A 17,416-nucleotide genomic window follows, 5' to 3' on the forward strand; every position below is an offset into this window, starting at 1 on the left:
TGTTAAGAACTGATAGTCAATTGATCCAATGAGAGTGTTTGGGCTTTCACCGACTTAATTTCATGAATTTTTTTATGAAAATGATGAGGAATTAATTAAACAGTCCTCGTGCCTGGTGGCGACACACGCCCGCAAGATGTGCTGACGGAATGAGAAGACTGCGAGAAATGTCTAGAGCAGGGCACCAAGGAAACAATGGAGCATCTCTTGTGGACTTGTCCGTATTGGTATGACTACGCTGTATGCATCTGGGGTCCACACGGTGTGGTATATTGGAAGTGGTATCGATAGTGAGAGAGCAGAATCTGATAAAAATCGCGTCAATCGCAAGCATCCTAAAGATCCTTTTGGACCTAGAAAATAATTTTCATCGGGACCAAAGGACCAAAACTGATCTATGCGTGGTTTATTGACCTACCAGACTAACCCAACATATCTCACAAAGTAAAAGCATCCTATGACACACCCTGTATATTTCCAATAGCAGCGCTGAAACGCTACAAATTATAATTTAATTACCAAGTTATTGTAGGTTGTTTCATAACTCAATTTTCATACATCATTAGACGAAATATTTCAATAAAAGACGAACTTTTTTCGCGCCGCTCTCGAATTTTGATTTACAAATATACACGAAGCCGCGCGATTTTGCCCAAAATAACTGCAATGGCTGTGCGCGCAAGATATGCCCACACACAGTTGCCAACAAACTCCGCAATTATTCTGCCGCGTTGCACACGCCGCGCCGGCACTCCGCTCCCGCCCAGCTAGCGCCATCTTCAACACGCTTAGCCTAAGCGCTGCGCCTGTTGTCTGCTAAATGTGGTTGTTGCTTTGACTTGTTTCGACAGAAATGTGAATGTTTTGACGGCAACATTTGCAGAGGTTGACGGAAGGGACGAGTCGCATAGAATCGCGTAATTGTATCTCACAAATTGCACTCATTAAACAGACACACACACGTATACAAATACATATACATGGCAATTGAAGTTGTTTAGCCGGCGGAGTGGCAGATATTAATACAAAGCAACAGCAGTTGAAAGTCATAGAGAAGACCTAAATAGCAAAGCCAGACAGACATCAATAGAGCGCATGGCTTCGCATAACAGCGCATAGCAACGAGGCGCTTGGCATAGCATAGCTTAGTATAGGAAGACATAGCTTTGTATAGGAAGACATAGCTTTGTATAGGAAGGCATGGAATCGCATGGCCGGCATACAGTGTGACAGATCGGCATTCGTTTGGACTTACGACCATTTCAGCTTGATATCTTCTTCAGCTGCAAGAAATTTAGTACACATTTAGTATATGCAGGCATTCTCACGAATGTTGCAACACACGCCGCATCGCATGTCCGTTGCGCCACCCGACGTTTAATCGACATAATCACTGCAAGGCGCATCTTCCTCTAGCATAGTGTACATTTCGTTACTGCCTCCCCGCCTGTGTCTTCATTTCACTGTAATTTACCGTTGCACCTGCTCCCTCTTCCACCTCTGCCGCTTATTTCACCTCTGACTTCCTTTTGTCGCTCCGAAATTACTCCGGCCATTAGCGCGCACAGCTGCCCGGCCTCATCAGCGTTTCTAATGAACAGTGTGTGCTATAAGCAAACTCACATATGTGCCATTTTATGAAATTTATTGGCGAGCGTTGCCACCTGTGTGTGCATTATCGAGCATGCAATATTGATTTTAAAATTGTACACATGAAAAAATCGGCAGATATTTCTGGTAATAAACAAAACGCAAATTGGAAAACAGTAACACGCACACAGCGGCAATTAGACGCACACACACAGACACCAACACATAAACACACAGAAACACAAACGAATATACACACATATACTCATGCAAATATCGTGAAGTGCTTTCATATCGCCGACGCAGCCATTTGCAATAAAGGCGACGCAGCAAAACACTTACGACACACACACCGTCCTCCGCGGCACTTGCCACCGCCTCGACGTATGCGTGCTTATGCAATGCTCATAAGCCTCTAAATGGCTTTCTTGATATTTCAATTGCTATCGGTGGCGTCGGTGTTGGTGTGTGCGTGTGCGCGCTTCGGCTTGTCGCTATCACATGCAATAAGGCAATTTGTGACAGATGTGACAGCTGCTTTGAATGTTTGCTGCTCGTTGGCAATTGAAATCGTCAAGCAAAATTGCTGCAAGTGTTGTTGCAGTTATTACTTAGTCCATTTAAATTTATTTGTCTTGATTTGTTTTGCCCACAACGGCGGAGTACTAATGTCGGTGTTGCTTAGTAAATGATATGCTTATGTTCACATTGCGCCTTAATTACTGAGTTAGGCGGGGGTATACGTAGTCTCCATGGGGTGTAATTATGGCAGGTTGTTGTAGTTCAAGGCTAGAATGCTGAGCTGTGGGTAAGTGATACTCTGAAGCATAGTCACTGCTGGTACTTTCCGCACGGTCGGTCGGATGATATAGCATATTTTGTGTTCGAAATATTTGACATGAAGGCAAAATTTTGCTAGACAACGAAGCCGTGCTGCACTCTCTGATACCTTGAGGATGTAAAATGATGAGGAGGTTCCGTGAACTCAGCTTAAAATAATTTTTGTTCGAAAGAAGAATAAGTAAAAGGTAGTTGTTTCTTCTTTCTTTCTGAATTTATTTTTTATTGGATGCGGTTTTTTTGTGACAGCCTAAAGCAACCCTGTTTGTAATGTGATTAACCTGTGTAGTTGGAATAAAAAAAAAAAACAAAATTCAAAATTTGTTCTTCTACTCCTTCCAACACTAAAAAAATTCGCCGATGAACACACAGAAATAGTGAAAATTTTTCTGCATGGGAAGAACTTAGCAATAACGGCTCAATATCGCATAAACACCAACTTGCGAAACAAAGATCGATATGATCGACAAGATCAACGAATATTTTTTTTAGTGAGTAAGCTTATGTCACTTTAGTTATCCTCTTATTACTGCGTTTTCAAAAATTGAAGATAATAGAATATATTTTTTATTCAGATTTGAAAGACCACATATTTATATATCAAAAATAAACAAAATATATTTACTTTAATCAATACAAAACACAAGTACGGTTTATATTAGAGAATCTAAAATTTACGGTTGGTCTCTTATTGGCTTCCTCGCGTTCGCATGTGATATGTTGGGGCAGCAGAGTTAAGCTGAGTGCCTGCGAATCCCAAAGTATGTGTCAAAATTCTGCCCGTGAAGATACCAGTACATTTTGGAAACTATCTTTTACAATATTGGTCTTTTATATACAAATATAGACTATCTCATATATGTTTTCTAATGAGAAATCTTCACGCATTTCATCTTTTTTAAGGTAGCTTTATACTCTGTTTATCAGTGAACTTACAGATGAAAACCTAAAAAATTTTTCAACCAATGTTCTGAAAGGAAGCGCGAGGTGATCCGAAGGGTTCAAGCGAATTTAGTGTGTTATTGTCACAGAATAGTTCTGAGAACAAAAATAGTCCAGTATCTAACGACATACTCAAAGCGCTGAATGATGCCTTGGTAGCCAAGATTGTATAAAATAAAATCAATCGTGAAACAAGAGAACCGAAAAACAAATTTCTTTAGCATATGTGAGTCTTAATAATGTCGAAAACAAGTCTTAGTGCCCTTCGTTTGTCGTGAGAATTGTAAGAAGATAATTCACCTTTCAGAGATTCAGTTCTATAGTTATTCTTTAAGGCTATTAACTTACTCTGCTGACTTTAATCTCTCTCTTTTATTTTTTAGTAGGAAAGAAGTCTCAAAAGTATTAATTGAAAGCTCATTTCCTTTAACAAAAATGGTACTACAAAGCAGGTTTCATGAGTTGATAAAACCAAGCATGTTAAGCTTAATAAGACCAAAGCTATTACAGTATAAATTTTATAAATGATATTCACAGGACAGTTTTGGAAGGATTCGCTTTTATTTGATAGCTTCATCTAAAAATCTGATAAATATTTTTTCTATTTTCTTATTGGTTGCCTACTGATCGAGTTTAGCGTAAAACTATTACTTTACATATAACCTGAATAGGTCTCTCAGTTTGAGTTTGCGATCTGAAATTTTGCAAAGGTCTTTTTCCATTCAAGAAGTTGCTCACTGGAGAAGTTGCAAACTTGCGAAATCAGACCACTTTAGTCAATAGCTGTCATATAAACTACCCTTTCGAACAAAATTCCTTATACGGAAAATTGTTTATTTCACAAGATATGTTGTGACAAAAACGCACCCGGAAATTATAATTAAATTCTCCGAGTAAATGATATTTCAAAAAAAAGATATATTTCTAAGTAGGTAGGGCAGGCAAGTATTAGAGAGTTCGCAAGAGAGCTTAACGAAGAAAGCTTTGATGAATTTTATGGATATGCAAAGTGTTCTTGCTCGACTCCTCTTGATAAAGGTGAATTTTTTTAATGGTAGCGGAATCAGATCTCTTTGAAGACGCTTAATCGTGCGAGTTCCGATTCCACATTCATGGAGAGCATTATAACTGCCGATGAGCCATGGCTTTATGAGTTCAAGATGCAAAAAAGTCATTGCTCCAAAATCAAGGTGATGCTCATAATTTTTTCGATATTCGTGGTTTGGTGCATCTTGAATTTGTTTTCGAGGGACAGATGCTCAATCACGACTTCTATTTGTCCGTATTGAGGTGTTTGTGTGAGAACATCCGTTGAAAACAGTCAGGATTGTGGAAGAATAATTTTACGCGATAATAAGACACCATCGTATCAAGCCACGATTGTGACCGAATTTAAGACCAAAAAATTGAAGTTTATCGATCAACCACCTTATTCACCAGGTTAGACTCCGTGCGATTTTTTCTTGTTCTGTGAAACCCGTTTTCAATCGATGGAAGAGATAACACAGAATTTGTTGAAGGAGCTGAAGGCCATTTCAAAAATGATTATGAAAAGTGTTCCAAAGACTAGAGAAATCGTTAGTATAGGTGTATTACATCTGGTGGAGATTACTTTGATTACTTAAATTTTGCTGAATAAATAAATATTTTGAGTTTTCCGAGTCAATTTTTGTGTACGTAGGCAATGTTACAATCTTCGAATATATTGTTGGTTCGGACCACTATAGCATAACGCTGTAATTTAAACTGATCTATGTAAATAAAATTAGATATTTTTGTCCTCTTAACGCTTTAAGCAATGCACCTGTGACAGGTGTTATTTTCGTATTTTTTAAATTTTTTTTCGAATAACAACAAAAGATGCTCGAAAAATATGCGCAAAAATGCTGCTCTTCTTGCTAGCAAAGCTGTTAGCATCAATTACGGTTATTAATTTAATCCTTTGCTACATTTTACAGTCCATATTTTCTATCATCATTGCAATAATTCATGTTTGCGCTTGTCAACTGCTCTCTCTCTAAAACCCACGCTCCTTTACCTCACCAATCATAATCTCGACTAATTCCTTGCGCACAACTGCACACATATTTCATAGCAGTGGACCATACTCTCAACACCCGCAACCTCGCATTTATCTTGTCAGCGCGCTTTCTATGCTCACTTTGCTTGCTGCAACGCTGCTCTGCTCGCTTGCACGACACCCATTTATATTAATGATCTTTTAGGATAGTCTTGCGCTCATGCACGTCAGCCGCACTATAACTATATAACTGTATAAAGCAGTAGTTTGCTGCTCATTGTTGTACGTGTACGAACAGCTGTCACAGCTGCTGCTTGCATTCATCATGCTAATCATCTTTGCATTTGACTAACACCGGAGATTCCCTGAAATGTCATTTGCAATGCTCAGTTTCCTGCGAAAGTTTTGCTCTTTTTTGCAGCATTTTTTTTTTTGCTTGCTGCTTTTTCCTTGTGTGCCACCGCCCACTAGACGGTAAGGTGCTGCCTCATTTTTAACAGCTGTCATGTGTCGGCGTTGGCATTTGTCTTTAACTCCAACTAATATGTAAGCAAATTGCTGGAAGCTTTGCTTGCTTGTAACACGCTGTCAGCAGCTTGCCTTTCTTTGCCTTTTGTCTCCAACTGCTTTCGAATTTTCTTACCACCGACCACCCGACCACGTGGCATGCTACGTGGCACACTCGAGTTAATATTTCGTTTAATCTATTCGCTACGCCCAACCCTTCAGCGAGCGTCTTAAGCCATTTCGCTGCTTTGTTAAACTTCCACCTACCTCCTCTTAACCCATCTACCAGCAATAACACCAACAACTTTTCATATGCTTTTTCTCACTCGTTCGCTTTATCATGTCCAATCCGTTGCAGCGTCCATCAAGCACACTTAAATCGCTTTTTGTGCTTGTAATTGCATTGGTATGTGTATTGTGTGTGTGTGTGTGTGTGTTTTTCAGTGTCTGGCCCTGACCGATCCTTCGGTTCGTTTTAACGACTTTTTTGTTTAGTGTAACAACTGTCACTGTTCTTTGCAGGTTCATAATTTTTCACCTTAATGACCGACCGCCCATACACATCTATGCACTTACTGACACACGCTCTTGCATACGTGATTGAATTGGCCACCAGCTGAGCCAGTCGGCCGAGCAGTTGACCAACACATGACTCGCCCATTCATTTAAACTCGTCCGCAGCTACACGAACTGGACAACACATTGGCTTAACTGTCAATGTATGGGTAGATTGACACACATACAGTACACACATGCATATAAGGTGCACACGCATACAAAATACACATACATATGTACATCTAAATTACACACATTCACACATACTACAATCACAGCCATCTATGTGGCTGGCTCACGTATGCATTTAGTGTCCTCCATTCATGCCTACATTCCGCCACCCAGACCCTGCGAGCCATTCTTGGCCCAATGACAGCTCCTTGCATGCCTTCGTATTTACCGTTAACCGTCATCAAGTCGGTTTTTATTGTTTTGCGGCTGCCCCACGTCTCCATATCTCCACCTATCATTCCTATACACGCTCTTCCTTACTTTCTTTTCTTTAAGACTCTACAAGGGCTTGTAGTTGCTGTGGCTCGTGTCACGTGAGGAAGAAGTTGTCATTCGTCTGTCGCAAATTGCAAGCGCAGATAATCGCTTTATTGCCAATATTTTGCATATGCTTGCGATGTATCTTTTTTTATCGCATTTTAATGACCTTACTACCTCACAGACCTCACCGACCTCCTCTCCGTACCTCGCTTCGCATTATTAGCTACCAAAGCGCGGTGAGGAGGGCATACGTGCCACTGAAAGTTCAAGAAAAGGTCGTTGTGCTGCCGGAAGAAGTTTGCGACACAAGCGCGTTTATGTGTGTGTGTGTGAGTGTGTGTGTTTGTGTTGTTGAGTTTGTAATTGAATTGTGTTAAGACAGCAAATTTACCGTAAAAGTCAGTGCATATACACATTGTTGTTGTTGCCACGAACATAAATAATTGCGGAATTTTTTCGCACGCAACAACTTACTTGCCGCTTACAAACTAAATTTGTTGTTGTCTTTACATCCCTAATGAATTAATGCTACAAAATAGTTGTAAAATTTAGTTTTTGTTTTTGTTGTACTAAAATCCACTTTTTTTCGGTTTTTTGCCCAGCACGCGAATTCGTTGTATTTGTTTTGCCTATTTTACTTTATTTTTACATTCGTCGTTTTGCTGTTGTTGTTAATTTGTTTTTTGAATTTTTTTCTAAATTTCTTATTAAATCCACTGACATGAAAACTTTTGCTGTGGCGCACGCACGATATACCCTTTTGTTGTCGTTACCACTAGAGAGTACAACAACAACTACTAAACACGTTCGTTTTCATTTATTTTCACCAACGCTCCTCTAACTCATACATATATGTATGTATGTCAGTCGGTTTGTCACCGACGAATACGCACGAAAAGTCAACGAGTTAGAAGCACAAAGCTTCAAAGTTCACCTTTACCGTTAGCGCTTGGCACGCGTGACCGCAATGTGCTAAGTCGAAAATTCAACTAAACTCGTTGGCCGAAATGTTTGAATGCGTTGCCAAAAGCCAAAAGTGCATAGAAAGCAGTCGCAGCAGTCGCGAAGGAGGCACGGCGTGTTCGGCTAAAACGCAAGCGAGCAAACGAGTGAAGTAACAGTGCACGAAGTGAGTAACAACAGCAACCGAGCGCTTGTCGAGCAAGCGAAAGGGCTGTTGAGCGCGTTGGGTGTGTGGAGTATGGGGTCGTGGCTGGTGGGTGGTGTGGACTCCACTGTGGAGTAACCGTTTGGGAAAGTGTTGTTGTGTAAGTGGCTCTGCGGCTTGCTTGTGTTTGTGTAAATTTGTTTTGAGTAGTTTCTGTGCTGAGTGAGTCGGTTGTAGTGCCATAACTTGAGCACACGACTGCCAACTTGTTGAGTGTGTTCGTTCGCTGCTGAGCGTGTTTGATCGAACCGTTACGTAGGCATATCTACACATAACAGTAGGTGTGATTCCAACGAAAATTGGTTCTGTAAGGATATATTATTTGTATACACGAAAGTATATTTTCAGAAGACAGTGTTGGAATTTTTGCCAAAATTGAACCTAAAACCCATTGAAAGAGTAAATTTAGTTGGTAAGACGAACTTTTTAAGTAACACATCACAAATTTTACAAAACAAAACTTTAGAGTACTCAATACGGAGGTCAAGGTCCGTGTGAAGGTATACTCAAGGCTAACTTGTCAAAAAATGTATAGAAAATCCAGAAAGATAGCTGGGAGCATTGCTTTACATAGTTTATGCCGATTTAACGATTTGGAAGAAGATCTAACATCCAACGGGTCCAACCGACTCTCTTAAAATTTCGGAAAGGAAATATCCAAGTTCATCTATCCTCAGTTTTAGCTTGAACTGATATCGACACCTACTTAACAGCTGGTTCAATGACCGGATAATATAGAACTGAAACCATGCTACTAAAGTTCCTTCATGAAAAATATATTCCGATTTCCAATGAATGATCTTAGCTTGATGCTATTCAACAACAGCTCCCGGAGTAAACGATGAACCTCAGCAATCATACAAATTTCCAGATCTATGAAGCTCATAAAATGGAAATGGACTCTTATATTAGTCTAGTCTATAGTATATTAAAGTATCATCCAGTCAGACTTATTCAGACTTCTTAATGGATGAACTGAATGCGAAAGGAAAGAGGAAATAACCGCAATGCTGATGAATCGAGTATTGTAAGGAAATAAAGGGGTTCGTTATTAATCTAGTATACAAACTATTTGAGTACCAATTTATCAGATAAATGACCCAAATATGGAAGGAAAATTCTAAGAATCGCAATGCTTTAAGCGAAACTTGAATCCCAGTAGTACAGAATGTCAAAAGAGATGGTCTAAAAAGCCAGAATTAAGTATCCCTCGAAGTATACCAATTTTCAATGATAAACCCAGTATGAAAGAATAGACATTTTGGGACTAAGCCGCCAACACCTGCAATAATATAAGCTTCAAGATAAAGATCTTATATATAAAAGGAACCGAACACCCTTTAACAGTCTAGTCTTTAGTCTACTAAAGTCTTGTTCAGCCAGACATATTCAGATTTCTTGATGGATGAACCGAAAATGAAAGGAAAGTGCAAGAAACCGCAATGCTTTGACCGAAACTCGAAACCCAGTAGCACAGAACATTACAACGAATGGGCTTAATGCCTTGAATCAGTACACGACTTCTGATTCGTAATCAAATAAGACTGAAAATTCGTCACTGGGCTACACCAGGAGAACTGTCGCATAACAGCTTATGCAGTTAAAACGAGGATAAACGGTGTAAAGTCGAGGAATTGGAAGAACTACGAAACATTTCTGGTACTAATGGTCCGTAGGAAGCAGAAAGCGAGTTATTTCGGATCTCCTCTCTCATGATAGAAACAGCTATTGTGGGAGCGAGACACAAAGGCTACTAGTGATATGAACTACAAGATCTCTGTAGCTTATAAATAGAAACGGACCACTTTTATTAGTCTTCTTAATAATATATTATGAACTATTAAGACAAATCAGATTTCAAATATGGTAAGAAAGAGGAAAGGAACCGCAATACTATGAGCGAAACTCTAATTTATTAGTTCAGAACGTTAGATGGGGTGGTCTTAGTAGCTAAAATCGGTACATAATCCAACGGATAATGTAATAATTTGTTTTGAAATCGTATTCGACTGAAAATATCATTGGACTTCACCAGGAACTGTTCTTCAAAATTAAATGTGGTTAAGCCGAGGAGACTAAGAGGTCTTGTGTTGAGAGAATGCGAATTATTTTTGACACTAATGGTGCGAAGATGATAGAAATCGAGTTATATCAAGCTTTCAGCCAAACATCTCGAGACGTTCCAAGTGGTTTAAAGGTTTCATTCCATCGCTAATTCATTAACACTGCTTCGCTCACTGGAAATATCTCTACCGCTAATATTATAGAAACTTAACAAAACGGTACATTTTTATGCAATTGTCCAACACTGTCACAATGTTTGAACAGATTGTTGCATTAACACTGAAGTGCCAGTTTGAGAGGCTAGGCAAGGGGTGCAGATTAAAAGCAACGCTGACATGACCGACCCCAATAATGACGCTTACTTTGAGTTAATATTAAATGGAGTCAATATGCAATTACATACAACGAGTATACGCGCGTGTGTGTGTGTATTTGAAAGGATATGTGTAAGGATGCCAGTTAGAAGCGCTGAAAAAAAACAGAATGGTAGAGATAGTATGAAAGAATGCAAAGAAATGGATAAAAGTAAAACTGAAGAAGCGCAGACAGCGCTCATGAAGAGGTTCCAACAGAATGTGGGCAGTGAGGGCACCGTGGAGCGACAAGTGCTGCGTAGTAGATAGCTAAGCGTGGGGGTGTGTTGCAAGGCTATAACTCGTAAGTAAATTGTTGCACGAAGCGAGCGCACAATGCCTGAGGCGATTGCTGCAACATCAGCGCTACAAACAATGCGCGGCGCGTAGGCAGCATTACAGGGTCACACACACACACACATACACATAGAGGCTCATGGACATTTGCACACACATAGATGTAGGAGTAGAGGCACTTGACTTTTTGCGCTTGCAGCGCTGTGGCACTTCTTCGCAGCTGTGCGCCATGTTGCCAGATGCTAACAATCGCAAGACAAATACACATACACACATACACATATATGGTTTTTTGTGCGTGAATGGCGAAACAACAGTTAAAAGAAATGACTTCACCTTCCGGCTGGACTGTCAGCGTTTTGTTTGAATTATTGATGGAAATTAAAATTTCGCGCAATGTGGCGCGCGCGATTGTTGCAACAATGCAGCAACAACAAAAAGTGCCACAAGAAGAAATAACGCGGCAGCAGATAATCTCAAGAGGGTGCAGAAGTGAAGCAGCTGCGCGGGTTAAGCTGCCGCAACGGATGTTAACTAAAACACTTGTTTCGCGGACAATTGCAAGTGGCAGCCACACGCACACACTCAACGATGCAATTTGTTGTCTTTTTTTGCAAATGCGTCATGCAACATGTAGCGCTCGCATCGAGTGAGTTGATGAAAGATTGTCCAAGGCTCGGCCGCGCCAACGACTTACATACATATACATATATATGTGTATGTACGTGCCACAAGGCGTTGCAGCCACGAAGCGCATGCAGAAGAACGTGCCCGCGGTGGCGTTTGGCTTCTCCGAAAGTGGTCAGCCGTTGTGTTGACGAAAAAGTAGCGTTAGCTTAAGGCGCCGCGTGTGGCGTGCAACGCGCTTGGGGCGGAAGTTGAGGCAGCCGTTGTGACAGCTGTCGTTGTCATTGTTAAACAGCGGCTCATGCAAAAATATAACACACTTAAAATATGGCCACAAATACAACTGTTGTATTGCCAGCAATTTCCTTTCTTTCACTCGTTGACTCTTCCACTCGCTGCGGATGTGGGTGTGTGTGTGTGTGTGTGGTAGACATCACTCATGCTGTCTTTTAATGACGTTCGAGTTCAAGGAGTTCGCCCACATGGAAATGTAAGTGCCACTTTGCTGCACATCCCGTTATTCACTGACATTTTCAGTTTGGTTTAATTTTTAAATGTGATTCTTGAGAATTATTTGCAAGAAAGGGTTACATTTGAAGAATTGTTGATAAAATTTTGATATTTATTAGAAGATGTGTCTCGAACAAGTAAGTATTAGATTAGTCTGTGCTAGTTTTGAGAGTCTTTTTTTTGGGATAAGAAAGAAAAAACGGTTTTCAACAATTTCAAGTTTATGGTATTTTTGTCTATGACGATCTTAAACGACCAAAGTTCAACAAGAGACTGAGAGTACAGTTTAAGGTCATTCATATTTCCGTTTCCAATAAGTTAACTATTCAAGTAGGATTATTTCAAATGAGTTCACCTTGTACAGATTTTGAGCTTTTTATGCTAGTTAGATTCTATGCACCATAACTATCTTATATTTTAAATATTGTTCAATTTGATCGAGGGGTTCACCTTGTACAAGTTTCGATCATAGGTTGATCGTGAGGCGACTACTTTAATTTCCATTTACTTAATTATAGTTCACTTCTGGCTTAAAATTAACTAACTTTCTGAAAACTCGCTTGTACACAACATAAATATTCTCACGAGAACCATCGTGAGAACCAACGAGAATATTTAAGCTGTATACCTGCAGGTTACCAAAATCATAGCTTAGGTTTTTGACAGTTGAAACACTAGTTTTTTGTGATTCTAAAAACTTTCAGATGTGTATTCAAAGATTCCCTTATATCGAGAGACATCTATGAGTATATTTTAAAAGTGTTGAGGTGGCCAATGTCGATAAAGGTCATCCTATTCAGTTCACCGAAGATGTTACCTTCGACATATAGTACTTTAAACACAGTCTAAAAAAAGTTCGACGGCCGAGAAGGTTTCCCTCAAACAAAGTTGACTTATGTGCATAGTGGATAGAAGCCGATGATAATCCCTAAAACTGTCATAAGATTAAACTAGTTAAGAGCAAATGGTTCAAAGATCCTCTGGGCTTGGACCAAATGGTAACAGGATACCATAAGTTTAAAAATAATTCCCAACATGTCTTTAGCTCATTAAAAGACATATATAATAGGACGTAAAAGCTTGGAGTGATAATGTATAAGCCATAAAAATTAAGGAATCCTTCTCACAAGCACATTAGCTATCAGTGACTGCATTGAAATAGCTACAAAGTTTGCAAAAAATAAAAAAAATTTCGATTTTAAGCGAGAAAATAACCTATCACTGTAATAGAGAAGCGTCCTAACAAATATTTAAAAACATATTTTTTCGAACGCGGAGCGCTTGTTTGAGAACGGAAAATCATAAGCTAGGAATGACGGTGATTTTAAGAGCGAAGAAATCATAAAAATTCGAATCTTTTAGTTGTAAAAATCATAAAAGTGGAAAATGCATGCAGTCATCTTATAGTCAGCCTATGGTCGAATATTATGCAAAGCGAACCTCTCGATCAAACTGTACAAAAATCGGTACATATCTTAGTTATGGCACGTATAATTTAAACAAGAAGAAAAACTTATAATAAAATTAAGAATAAAATAATTAAGACACGTAATGCTTAATTTTGTTTTCTCGTTTTATAACAGTTTTTAGCTAAATAAAATCCGGGTCTATTGCAAAAACCTTTCCAGAATCTTAAGACTGACTGTTGTGGAAACCATTGATTCCTCTCATCTACTGTCGATCCGCCACATACTATATTTCACCAGCACATTTTCTTCGATTTTTGTATACATATTTTTCAGCACTTGTCTGTTATTTACAATTCTCAACCCTTTGACGTTCGCTCAGTTCATTTTTAATAATAATCCTTATCATTATTATTATTACTATTATTATTTTTATGTGTGTGTTCATGGCAGCCGTAAACATTCTGGTATTTCGCGCTGCTAGCTTAACTAAAGTTTTGACTTGTGGGCGATTGTCTGTCCTTATTTTCATGCCCCCACTTTTCTGTCCATGACTTCTCACATGCCCAAAAGCTATTTACTCCTCCAGTCCTTCAGTTGGCTTGCTGGCTGGTTGTGGCACGTCAACTGCACAATATGTTAGTTTATTTCGCTACAACATTGTTATTATTTTTAATGCACTCACCCACACACACACATATACACACGAACTGTTTTTCACTCCTTTGCTTTGTTCGCTTTCTTTTTCGCATTTTCGTGCTTTATTTTGTCATGAGTATTTGCTTTGTTTTCGCTTGCCACGACTTCTGCCAGCTCCCACCTTCTGTTTACACATTCGCTGTTGTGTCATCCTTGTGCCTGCCGGCCTCCAGCTGCTCGCCTGCCAACTCGCTCGTCTCAAATTAATTTACTTATAAATACAATTTGACATTGAGCGCAACAAAATGTAAACATTGCATGCTCAAATGAATTAAAAATGCAAAGCAACACAACACACAATGAAGATAATGTATATGCCTGTAGATGTGTATCTATAGCGCATTGCAGTTGCATTGCAGTTAAATTTATTTAGCGAAAACCAATTTAGCCGCTGGTGGTCGTTTAATTTCCAATGGTTTTGTTTAATTGCTAAAATAAATATTTTCGAAAGCATTCGAATTTGAATGGAAATAAAAAATAAAAGTTTTGTAGCTTGTAAAAAAAAATTTTATTTCTACAATTTTTTAATACGTATATAACAGCGTTATACATTGTATTTTGAAGTCCGCGGGTGATATAGGCATGATTTTGACGCGAATGTTGGCCAGAATCTACTTATCTGAGGTTTCGGTTACGTTAGGTTATGTTAGTCTGGTAGGCCAATGAGTCACGCATAGACCAGTTTTGGACCTTTGCGATACCAGATGGAGTTTAATTACTGGGTCCGTGAAGTGTAGTCACCTTTTAGGATCCATGAGTAGTAGTCATCCTAGGTTCATTTAGTTTAAAGCAGTTATATAGACGTAGTACGATTTTTTAATTTAATTTTCGTGCGAAAACCCATTCTTCGAATTATTTTTTTCTAGGTGGGTATGAGTTTCAGTGACTTCTGTGGCAAATGTCACGTCAAAATAATCACCAGTCTTTAGTATACGATTTAAATTATTCAACAAAGAAATTCCATTCCATTTCGTATATGGAATTTCTGGTGCCGAAACGTTCGGAATGTTGGAAGAGGGTTTCAGAGATAATTGTTCATTGCGAGTAAGTGCTTTTGATTGGTATAAATTTATCAAAGATGATCGAGAGCGCGTTGACGGCGAATCACGTCCAGGACGGACATCGACATCTACTGCTGATCAAGATGTAAATAAAATATAAAATATTGGTGCTTAAAAATTGACAATTACCAGTCAGAGAACTTACTATTATCGGTGGATTATCGAAAGGATCAGTATAAACTATATTTAAAGATCATTTGGGCCTATGAAAAGAAAAGTAAAAGCACGTTTGGTTCCAAAATTGCTAAATTTTTCGAAAACCCGCGTCGCGTTAACGTCTCTGAAATAATGCTTTGCGACTATCAGGGTATCATAAAACGTATTATTGCTGGCAATGAGTCTGGGATTAATGCTTAGGACTAGAAAATAGACGATCAATCGGCTAAATATCGTGGAAAAGATAGGCCGAAGCCGAAAAAACCACGTCGAAGCCGATCAAAAATGAACGTTATGTTGACAGCTTTCTTCGATTATCGAGCTGTGGTGTACTCCGAATACCTTCTAAGGAATACTATTTGAGTGTCATGCGTTATTTGCGTGAAACTATTCGTAAACAGAGGCCGGTATCATGGGCCGTCAACTCTTGGTTTTTGCAACACGATAATGCACCGTCGGAAGCTTCATTGATTCTTCGTGAGTTTTCCACCAAATTTTCAACGAATATCGTGTCGCAATCTATCTTCGAATATAGTATAACGCTTTTATACCCAAAATATAACGAATATATAACCATTTTATAACCAAAACCCAAATTTGTTTCAATATGCGTGGTTTTTATTATATCGTTTTTCCTTCGCCTGTAAACTTATGAAAATTTATGTTACGTTATTTTGGATTTTAAGTGACGATATGTAAAATTATTATGTTTCTGTACATATACAAGTATGTCATATTCAGAATAGAATATATACCTTTGCCCTAAAACTAGTAATTACTGCAAATATTGCATGCAATTAAGTAATAGTTTCGCCACTATCACTTACTACAACAACTCTACAACAATAAACCTACAAAGCACATGCAAACATGAACCCACATGCAATAGCGCCCCAGAGTATGCTACACCGAGTACATTCAACCGCAGCCGCGCCTTTGTAAAGCAACCGCCAACAACAGAGTGAGCCTCGAAGGAATTGTGCCCGTTGCGACTTGCGGACGTTTGCATAACACAATTTTAGCTATGACTAGCTTTAGCATGTTTGCAGTGGGTTAACCTAGGCTATGGTCGCCCAACTTGCTGACTGCGTGTCCGCATGGCGTGCGCCGCGCGCGACTGACTGACTGCTGAGAAGCTGCTGAGTTGCGCCATTTGAGGCGAGCGCCAGCACCCACAACGCCGTTGCTAGCTGTCAGCAAAGCTAACTGTGCACATGCATACATATATATGGTGCTTGCATGTGTGTATCGCCGAGTTGAGACATTGGAATTATTGTCATCTGCATGCCGGAGCACGGCGCGTCGCCGTAACGGTGCTCATTTCTCAAAAATGCCAAGTTCGAGTAGAATTTTCAAACGCTTTTGCGACAAAACATTTTTCATACAAATATTTGTTTTCCTTTCTTCTGCTTCTTTTACTTACTTTTCTGCTAGCGTTTTGTGTGTGCGGGTCTGCCTGCTACTTTGGTGAAATGCTAGCGCGAGCGCCTGGCCGATTGATGCATACATACACAGCAGACATACGCACGTGGGTGCACATATTTAAATTGGAATTTATGTGTTATCCAGTATGTGCGCGCGTATGTTTATGCACGCGCTGGCCTGCAGCGCGAGGCCACATCAAGTCAAGCCAAAGTAAAACAAAGCGCAGCGCCTAGCAGTCTTTCAAAGCTCAAGCGCGCCTCGCCTGGCCATTTCATTACATTCTATTTTATTATTTTATGTCATTTGCTTTTATTTAATTTTGCCAAGCGCGCTCTGGCGCCCGCGAACCCCCGCTCTCTCTACGACGCTTATTCAACTTTCAACTTGATCCTGCCCCAATTCAATTGTTCTAATGCTTCGCCTACCGCGCGCGCTCATTTTTTGTGCTTTTTTTTTGTTGGAAAATTTTCGCTTTTGTTTTTGCTAAGCATTGTTGATGAAAAAGTATTGTAAGCGCGCGAGTGCTGCTTATGCATACAGGGTGCGGCGAGCGCGCACATTTACGACATATTGCTTGTGTGTTTGTCGCGCCGCTTTCGTCTAGGATTGTGATGAGGATTTCAACCCAACTATAGCTATATCTGTATATATATAATTCTATGAGTCCGCAGGCAGGCTCGTTAGCATATTTATATGTTGTT

At 39.5% G+C, this 17,416-nt stretch overlaps 1 protein-coding gene across 4 annotated transcripts in view; it reads right to left on the reverse strand.

The window, feature by feature from the left end:
- Positions 1-17,416, reverse strand: part of LOC105234257 (apoptosis-stimulating of p53 protein 1) — a 127,092-nt gene that overhangs the window by 59,496 nt on the left and 50,180 nt on the right. The window contains exon 1 of one of the 4 annotated variants that reach the window (XM_049453813.1): positions 7,424-7,945. The exons of 2 other annotated variants lie outside the window; for them this stretch is intronic. The gene's annotated coding sequence lies outside the window, so the exon portion shown is untranslated. Of the gene's footprint in view, positions 1-7,340; positions 7,946-17,416 lie in introns of those variants that run through there. One more of the 4 variants, XM_049453812.1, reaches the window with a different exon arrangement.

This window comes from Bactrocera dorsalis, chromosome 3 (assembly GCF_023373825.1).
Source record: "Bactrocera dorsalis isolate Fly_Bdor chromosome 3, ASM2337382v1, whole genome shotgun sequence".
Taxonomy (NCBI): domain Eukaryota; kingdom Metazoa; phylum Arthropoda; class Insecta; order Diptera; family Tephritidae; genus Bactrocera; species Bactrocera dorsalis.